The sequence below is a fragment of the Benincasa hispida genome, chromosome 3 (assembly GCF_027475165.1).
Source record: "Benincasa hispida cultivar pf3 chromosome 3, pf3_genome.v1.1, whole genome shotgun sequence".
Taxonomy (NCBI): domain Eukaryota; kingdom Viridiplantae; phylum Streptophyta; class Magnoliopsida; order Cucurbitales; family Cucurbitaceae; genus Benincasa; species Benincasa hispida.
In genome coordinates, this window is record NC_143480.1 from 75,705,009 (window position 1) to 75,713,471 (window position 8,463).

Below are 8,463 nucleotides of genomic sequence, written 5' to 3' on the forward strand. Positions count from 1 at the left end.
TATCTCTAGGAACACTTCTTACTTTGCTTAGTGAGTTCCACTACTTACCCTCTCAGGTAGTTAGTCGCGGCTAATCAGCTCATAGACAAGCATTGTGACAGCTTCACACTAAGCAAAGAAGATTAACTCACTATACTCGCGCAATGCACACCTCTCGGTGGTTTGCTACATGCTTCATATCTCTATGTCGCATGATTGAGTATGCGATAACTCTTGCAATCTTACTTAGTTCGTTGCAATGAAAGTAAGGGATGATAAAAAAGAAGTTAATGAAGATGGAGTCGAAAGAAATAAAGAGATGCATTGATTACAAAATGTATTAATGTCTTAAGACAAAATGTAATACAATACAGAGATAAGAAGAGAGATGGAGGGCTAGATGTAGGTAATCTCTTGCTTCCATCAGATGTATGTCAAGGCCGATGGTGCCATGGATGGGCAGTGGAGTAGTCTCTCTCGAGATCTATCTCCGGCAAAGCTCCGATTATCACTCGGAATGGGTTGAAGGAATGAAGGACTCTCGAAGAATGTCTTCTCACGCTCTCATCTGTGATCACAAGGATCTGCCTTAAGGCAGAAGCTCGGATGCTTTGAAATTGGGCTCTAAGGCTCTATTTATAGAGCTCAATTGCTAACAGCATTGATGATCCAGCTCTGAATCACTGCTACTTTTGGCGCGGTAGGAGAAATTTCAACATCACCTTTTTTATACTCCCAAGGTATACGTTCATGCTTATTTTCCAAAGTACCATCACATTCCACTAACCTTGTGATCACCTTTCTATCATGGTTATTACTCTGTAGCTGCAACATCCCTGCGATGAACGCATGTGATTAACTCCTGTGATAGCTACAAAAATAGACATGTTGACGCCGAATAATGCAAAATATTGGGTTAGCCGATATTTTCAGTGCTGATCAATGCAAGCTCACTTTTCACATGAATTCTTAGTATTATCAACGCATATTCTACTTATTAGCCCTAATAATTCTAAATAAAAGGCTACAATAGCTTGTATTTCTACAAGCTATCAGCAACTGTCTCATACTCCTCAAGTTTCCTTTTGTTAGCAAGAATGTCCTTAAGAAACTTTACACAGCTTGGCATTTGTTCGAGCGCCTCCACAAAGGGTATGTTGATGTGAAGTTTCTTCAAAAAATGCAAGAATCTTTGTAATTGCTCGTTGTCGTCTTTTTTTCTCAATCTTCTAGGAAATGGCAGAGGGTCTTGCCTTACTTCCTGAGTAGATGACTACTTTTCAGTATTCTTCGTTACTTGCAAAGAAGGCGTTGGATTGTTGATTCGGGAAGCAAGCTATGTTGATTCTTTTTCAGTATGTGGTTCTAATGTTGGAGGTATAGTGTTGTTTGAAGTGTTTGTTGTATTGGTGTCTTCTTCTGCAATTTCTATGGAATCATTAACAGGATGTTTTTTCAATGGTAGCCGCTTTGTCTGTTCGCCTCACTTCTTTGTTGACCGTTGACGGAGAGGCAGCCGTTTTTCTGCTATGCAATGCTTGACATTGCTCCTTTCCACTCCCACGAGGAGCCTCTGAATTTCTTGGTAAGGCTCCCTCTTGTCTATTTTCTAAATCACTGGCTAGTTGTCCCACTTGGACTTCCAAATTTCTGATGGATGAAGGTTGTGATTGAATCGATGCATCATTTTTTTTATATACTCTTTCGACGGAGATTCCAGAGATGAGGTATTGGAACGAGATGCTTGGTTGTGATTGTATGCATGTCTATTTTGGTGTGGCTGGTGGCCTTGCGGCGGTGAGTGGAATCCCAGAGGGTTCCCTTTGTATGCTTGTTGATTCTGGTGTGAATTCTTTTGACCTGTATGGTCTACATTACCACCTCATCCAAAATTGGGGTGATTTCTCCAACCAGGGTTGTAGGTGTTGCTGAATGGGTTATTATGTATTGAGAATACAGATTGCTGGTCAATGGGCAGACATCAACTAAATGGGCATCACCGCATTGGACACAACTAGCCACAGTAGCTTGCGTCAGTGTGTTTGCTTGTGCGGCATTTCGATTTAGCGCACCTTGATTTATTGCCATAGTCTGAAGGAGGGATGTAACTGCGGCCATATGCGCAGCTAATGAACTTACAGTGTCAACTAGGATAATGGCACCCTCCATCTTTCTCTTGTCAATATTTTAGCCTTTATAGCCGTCATCTACCCAATCGTCAGTGTTTCTTGAAATTTGATCTAATATCACCTTTTCTTCTGTGTAGGTTTTATCGATAAAACCTCCTGTTGTAGATGCGTCTGCAACAGCTTGTATTACTCTGTTCAGCCCGTTATAGAATGTTTCCATGAAGACACAGTCAGGAATGCCAATGTGCGAGCAATGTTTTACTAGGCGAAGAAACCTCACCCATGTGGTGCTCAAGGTTTCATTATCCTCTTGTTCAAAGTTTAAAGCTTCCCGCCTTCTCCTTGCGTTGACCGCTAGAGGGAAAATTTTCCTCATGAAGCGCTCAACAAGTTGGTCCCATGAAACAATATCGTTGGGTTCTAACGAACGGGCCCACTTTTTGGCCTCATCTTGGAGCATGTAAGGGAATAAATAGAGTCAAATCCCTTTTGGAGTTATGCATGGTATTGAGAACGTATTACACATCTCTACAAAACTTGTGAGGTGAGTATGTGGGTCCTCACCCTGCATGTCTTCGAACTGGCCAGCATTCTGAATCATTTGCAACATTACGGGTTTGATTTCAAACCTGGCATTCTCATCGACTGTAGGCCTCACAATTCCTGGTGAGAAATCATATAAGTTTGGAGCTGCACAGTTTCACATTGGGATATTGCGATCTGTAGCCAGAAAAACAGGATCTTGCAGCGGTTGACCTACTCCATCGTTCAATCCTGCCTGATTATTTTCATTATTATTATTGTTGGCCATATTTCATCACGCCGGTTGCGGTTTTCTCGTGCTCTGCAGTGAAAGGTTCTTTATCTCTAGGTCAATATTGAGATAAGGATCTGCCCCAATACTCATATACTATCTGCAACTTCTCGCCTAAGCCTGCAATACACCAAAGAGAAAGTCCTGCACAAATTCACAGATAAATTCAACACTTAATCACTTTTTCAAATCCCCGACAGCAGCGCCAAAAACTTGTTGAAGATAAATTGTTTTGTTGATATGTGTTAATTATCATGCGATGATCATGCGATGGTTTGAAGAATATGCATTATACGTCAACTGTATATGCGATAATCAAGCATCCTTGTCCCAAGTTTTCTCGTTATCTCGCCAAGTATAACAAGATCGCAAGTTTCTCAGAATGATCCAAGGTCGAACACGGGGATTTGATGCGATGTTGTTGAAGTAAAGTCAATCATGAAAAGGTGAAAATATGTGTTGTTTGTTTCGAGGACAATAAAATAAATACAAATAATGAAATTCCAAATAACTGAGGGCCTAACAATCGTGAGGTTGAAATGGGTGAGTAAAGCCGCAGACTAAATAAGGGTCTATATAGAGAAGGAAGGGCTAGAGGGAAGGCACTAAAGAATCAATAAATCTCATTATAGATACTAACACAGTTCTTGTTCCTGATTGGCGCACACCTTTTGATGGTTGCCTCAATGGTCATATTTCTATGAGATGTAAATGGGAAAGCTATAGGACGCAAGGTTGTTTCTATCTCTAGAAATACTTCTTGCTTTGCTTAACAAGTTATATCAACTTTTCTCTTTCAAGGAGTTGATTGTATGACTCAACTCTTCTCTCGCAAGCAAGTATCTTTCGACATATGTTAAGCGAACATGGTAATGTCTTAAGATGTGATTTAATTATAAAAATGACTTTCCCCTTACCCTAGGGGTTTAGTGATTCACGAGAGAAGAGATGATGAATGCATGAACATGGAGTAAAGTGAAGATGAACATAATGATAACATTAAGATAAGAAAATCTTTCGAATACAAGTTTTCCAAGAAATCAATCAAGCAAATTCTACAACTCGTTAATACACAAGGAATGAAATGGATTCACGATCAATATCAAGGAATGAAATGGATTCATGATCAATATCAATCTCTTGATATGATATGATGGTGGTAATGATTGTCGGCTAGATGTTCTCAGGATCTTTCTCCAGTGAGCCTCCTAGAAAGGAATGGAATTTTGGAATGGAATTTTGGAATAGAATGTTCTCTTTGATTGTAGGCCTTCAGATCCTTTCACTTGATGTGCTAAGGCTCTACTTATGGAGTCCTACACTGTTCTATCTTGGAACTCCTACTCTAATTGGTTGCTATCATTTGCCAAGGTAGGTGAGAACGTTAATGTTGCATCATGGTCAACGATCAGGGAGTATACCAGAATATCTATTATACGGTTTCAGAAATCCTGAGGCATGTGTTGATTGCATTTCTCTTTGAAGGATTGACGCATGCAATGATTTCTATTTTCCTACAAAACATAAAATTTGGCGCATTTTGACCATGAAATGCAGTCAGTGGGTGTGTTTTAAGTACCTTAGCACAATTTTAATTTTCTTATATAATTCACCATAATTGGCGCAGTTTTTTTCCTTTCTAGTGTCGCATATTTCTAAGAAAAAGGCACAAATAACTTGTATTTCTACAAGTTATCAATGTCCTTAACATGATAAACTATTTTAATGTTGTTGAGATGAATGGAAGTCTCATAAATGAGCCCAATCAAGTGAATTTTATCATGCAATCGCTGTCAGATAATTTCTGCAATTCTGTAGTAATTATTTTATGAACAAAATTGACTACAACCTCACTACCCTCCTTAACAAGCTACAGATTTTTTAGTCTTTAATGATAGTTAGAAGAACTAATTGTGAGGCAAATGCTGCCTACAAGAAAAAGTTCATTAAAAGTTCGACCTCTAGAACTAAATTTGTGCCTCCTTTTCATCTGGTGTGAAGAAGTGGAAAAAGAAGAATGGTGGAAAGGGGAATAAAGCCACCACTGCTACTACTGTCCAAAAGGGCAAGAAGGTCAAAGTTGCAAAAGGAACCTGTTTCCATTGCAACCAAGATGGACATTGAAAACGAAATCGCCCAAAATATTTGGTCAAGAAAAAGAAGGAAAAAGAAGATCATCAATAACTCAATAGCTTTTCTTGTGTTGTATGTGGATGATATTCTATTCATTAAGAATGATGTAGGTTACGTGACTACCATTAAAGAATGACTAGTTGCTCAATTACAAATGAAATATTTAGGTGAAGAACAATTTGTTTTAGGGATTCAAATTATAAGGGATCGAAAGAACAGATCGCTAGCCTTGTCTCAGGCATCCTATATTGACAAAGTTCTTGTTAGATATTGTCAGATATTTGATGCAAAATTCCAAGAAGAGTTTGTTACCTTTTAGGAATGGAATTATCTTGTCTAAGGAACAGTGTCCTAAGACACCTCAAGAGGTTTAGGAGATAAGACGGATTCCTTATGCATCTGCAATAGGTAGCCTTATGTATGTCATGTTGTGTACTAGACCCAACATCTACCATGCAGTGGGATTATTCAGTAGATATCAATCTAATCCAAGATTTGATCACTGGACAGCAGTTAAAGCTATTCTCGAGTATCATAGGAGAACGAGGAACTATATGATTGTGTATGGTGCTAAGGATTTGATCCTTACAGGATACATTGACTCTGATTTATAGATTGATAAGGATTCAAGGAAATCCACGATCAGTGTTCACTCTGAATGGAGGAGCTATAGTATGGCGCATCCTTAAGTAAGGTTGTATTGTGGATTCCTCCATGAAGGTTGAGTATTAGTTGCCTGTAAAGCTGAAAAGGAAGTCATCCGACTCAAAAAATTTCTCACGTATTTAGAAGTTGTTCCAAATATGTCCTTGCCCATCACACTTTATTGTGATAACAGTGGTCCTATGGAAAACTCCAAGGAGCCTTGTAGCCACAAACGTGGAAAGCATATAGAGCACAAGTATCAACTTATTAAAGAGATTGTGCAACGGGGAGATGTGATCATCACAAATATTTCCTCGTAGCATAATATTGTTGATCCATTTATAAAGGCTCTCATGGCTGAAGTTTTTTAGGGTCACCTGGAGGATCTGGGTCTACAAGATCTGAGTCACCTAAGTTAGGGAAAGTGTTAGATTTTATTGGGTATATTGTATTCCCTAGTTTATTGTATTGTATATTGATACTTTACCTTACATTGTATATTGATATTTTACTTTCCCACTCATCTTTTATTGTATTTTGATACATTTCACTAGCTTTGGATAAGTGAGAGATTGTTGGGATTGATGTCCTAAATCTTGTGTATCTTGTGACTTATGAAGCTGCTAAAGAAGTTGTTTGGCTAAGGAATTTCTTGACTAATATGGAAGTCGTTTCAGACATGTCAAATCCCATCAAAATTTATTGTGATAATAATGGTGTTTGGCTAATTTCCGAGAGCCTAGGAGTCACAAGCACAATAAGCACATAGAGGGGAAGTATCATCTAATTCTGCGTGTTATCTTAGGCCTTTTATTTAGAATTATGAAGGTTGTTAAGTAGAATATGCGGCAATTATGTTAGGAACTCATGAGAAAATGAGATTGCAGTGTTCAACATTGAGAATCTCGACTAACTCATTATTATGCGTTATTATGCGTTCAAATGTCTATTTTTGTAGCTAACGCATGAAGTGGACGCAAACGCGAAAGCCAGATTACCGCATAGACGACCGCATGCGGAGAAACTCTCCATCGCAAAGGCAAACGCATATGATCAACACATGGGTGTTGCGGTGATCAGCCGCATGCGTCCATCGCATAGGAGTTGTGATCGTCAAGTGATTGCGGTCATCATGTAGAGTTGCGGTATTAAGTGAAATGGTCACTGCACGTACACGATAACACATAATAGAGGGATCGATGCAAGATTGGTGGAATGAACGCATCAACGCATATCTCAGGAAAACCAAAAGATGATGTTGACATTTCACCTACCACGTTGTTAGCAGTAGAGATTCAGAAAAGGACTAATGCACCGTGAATGTTAGAATCAGAGCAGTTCATAAATACTGTCGGCGATTCAAGCTCTATATATAGAAGCCGATGAGCAGAATTTCAGATCATCCAGGGTTATCCCTGCAATCCAAACTAATGCATGAGAAGAAAGCTTAAGAGTTCTTTATCTCCTTCCTCCATTCTGAGTGACGACCGGAGCCTTCGACTGGAGTTAGATCTCGAGAGAGTTAGCTCCATTGCCTGTCCATGGCACCACCGGTAGCCTTGACACACATCTGCTAGAAGCAAGATATTGCTTCCAGCTGGTTATTTCATTTTCTTTTCTTTTCTCATATTGTATTGTATTACATTTGGGATTAAGGAATTAATACATTATGTGTTCGATGCATTTCTATGTTTCCTTCGATTCCATCTCCATCTTCTTTACTTAGCATCCTTAACTTTCATTGCATCACTTAGTGAAATTGCTAGAGTATCGCATACTTAGTCATGTGGATTAGAGATAAGAAGCATGTAACAAACCACTAAGAGGTGTGTGTTGCGTGAGTGTGTGAGAAAACCTTATTTGCTTAGTGTGAAGCTGTAACAATGCCTGTCTATAGACAAATGCAATGCTTGTCTATGAGTAAAGTCAGCAACAATTAACTGCCCGAGAGGGTAAGTGGTTGGTCACATTAAGCAATGTAAGCTAATGTTCACTAGAGATAGGAATAATCTTGTGTCAGCCAAGTTTATGTGGTTACCTTGTCTTATGAGTGCATCATTCATCATTTAGGCGTACTTGAGAGAGTAGTCTAAAATCCAAATCTAAGACTCGAGAGAGAGGATTGGAACGCATAAGTAAGAATGGGGAACCTAGAGATAAGCTCCATTTGCTATCACACAGCGTATGCACCCTACGGAGAGGATATTGCATGCGCCCAAGAAATAGGATATGGTGGTGGTATGCGGCTATCATGTTCATGTGGGGAAAGCACGTGAGCGGGTTATGGAGGTTTAGGCATAGGCTTCTCGGCACTATCGCATATACATCTCATAATTCCTAGAATTAGGCTCAAGTGTGTGTAGCATGATCGCATAGCTTGCGTTGGCTAGGGTTGCCCTTGCGGTCAAGCTTAGGGTTGCGATGAAGACATTCTCACATTTTATCTATTTTTCCCATCCATTTATTTCACGTCAACGGTTGTCGTGTCTCTACCTCTCATTCATATTCTCATTGTGTTGTCTGTTACTTAGGAGTAGGAGTAGTGTTAGCTTAAAACCTCCCATCCATTCTTTTATTCAACCGCCGCATACACATTACCGCATAGCATTTAGTTACAAGTCCCTGAGTTCGACCTCGGATCACCCGAGAAACTTACGTTCGCGTTATACTTGGCGTGAGCGCAAGAAAACTTATGACAGGAAACATGGTCATCGCATACATTTGTTATGCATAGCTCATTCCAACGCATGACCATCGACGCAT